General features: G+C 40.5%; 1 protein-coding gene across 3 annotated transcripts in view; it reads right to left on the bottom strand.

The window, feature by feature from the left end:
- The window catches only part of LOC102310091 (neuronal PAS domain-containing protein 3), a 358526-nt gene that overhangs the window by 90533 nt on the left and 266486 nt on the right, over positions 1-1507 (bottom strand). The window lies entirely within an intron of this gene.

Genomic DNA, 1507 nt, shown 5'->3' with positions numbered 1-1507 from the left:
GGGCATTTCATTTTCGAGCAGGAAGCTCAGAAACCCCTCTGGGGCTTAAGAGGTTAAGAAAAACTGTTTTTGAGTTCACGGTTTGTCTCCTGAGTCCCGCATTTTGGGTCCATATGTGGCCAGCCACACTGTCATTTATGACCGAAGTGGCAGATGAAGAAGAGGACATGGTGAACATATAAACAAAAAGTCAGATCTTAAGTGGTCATATGTAATTTAAAAGTTATTTGTGATCTTTAAATAAAAAGTAACATCTAAGTGATATTCCTAAAAGGTTTTTTTTTTAATTGAGGTGTTTAGAGAGTTTCTAGAGGTTCTAATAGAATTCTATTGGTCTATAAGCTCACATGAGGTAATTATCGGTGTGTGACTGTCCTGCCTCATCTACCATCTAACCAGGTGCCTCACCTTACCTGAACGAAACTAATTCTTTTCGTTAGTGAGACAGCATTTGAAACAGATGCTCTATGTGAGAAAGAGTCACTTTAGACAATGCCTGCACCTGATTGTCTTGACACTGTCCAAAGTTCATGTGTGAAATTGTTTTGTGTTTAAAGTTCCTACAAACAGACGAGGAATGCCACTGCAGCTGTTTCTATTTGTTTAGCAGCTCATGCTCTCCACTGTTTCATCTCTGTCCAACACTTCTGACATTTGCCTCTCTCACCCTCTTTTCTTCTCTCTCATCATGTAATCCTCCCTCTCTGTTTCCTATCTCCCCTCTCTCTCTCTTTTAACATCTTCCTCTCAGCTCCATCTCCTTCTCATTACAGATCCATTTCTCTCTCTTTATACTTCTTTTTCCCTGCTATCTCTCTCTTTGCTGCTGCCGCTGTCTGTCCTAATCTCTCTCACCCCCTCCACACTCTCTCTTGTCGTTCCCCTTTTCTTCTAAGCCCCTTCCTCCCACCCTCTTTCTCTCATCTCCCTCTCATCCTCCTCAGTGTAATGCAGGATAAAGACACTGGGATCACATATGGCCGAGTGGTAATGGCGTTGCGCTACTTAAATCCACTCATTTAAGTGCAAATCGGTGTCATTCTGGAGCTGCCGAGCAGATGCTAGGCCATGTCAGCATAACTCAATGTGACCACCGCTGGCTTCAGGTGTGTGTGTGTGCGTGTGTGTGTTTGTGTGTACGTGTGCTCGGTAACCCCTATGGATTGCGATAAAAGTACCTGCTCCTTAAATGCAGAAAACAGATAAATTGATAGGCGATTATAGCAAGGGATTTGTGCACATAGCTGTTTTAAAGACGACTTATGTGCGTTTGTTGCTGGGACATTTTGCACAATGTCTTCCATTCCTTGAATGTAACAGAAAAAAATATTCTAATATACTAAATAAGAGCAGAAAATCATAGTATCAAAATAAAAGCACAGAACGTGAAATGTTCTGGTTTAACCCTTTAAAGCCTGAACCATGAAAAACATGCCAGAATTTATTATTTTTTTTAATGGATTGTTTATTGAACCTTGAATTAATTAAATATTAATGTATTGCATTG

The sequence above is a fragment of the Haplochromis burtoni genome, unplaced genomic scaffold (assembly GCF_018398535.1).
Source record: "Haplochromis burtoni strain Fernald_Lab_line unplaced genomic scaffold, NCSU_Asbu1 Contig_288, whole genome shotgun sequence".
In the NCBI taxonomy this organism is placed as follows: domain Eukaryota; kingdom Metazoa; phylum Chordata; class Actinopteri; order Cichliformes; family Cichlidae; genus Haplochromis; species Haplochromis burtoni.
Note: the sequence above shows the minus strand (reverse complement) of the source record. Positions and strands in the feature narration are given on the sequence as shown.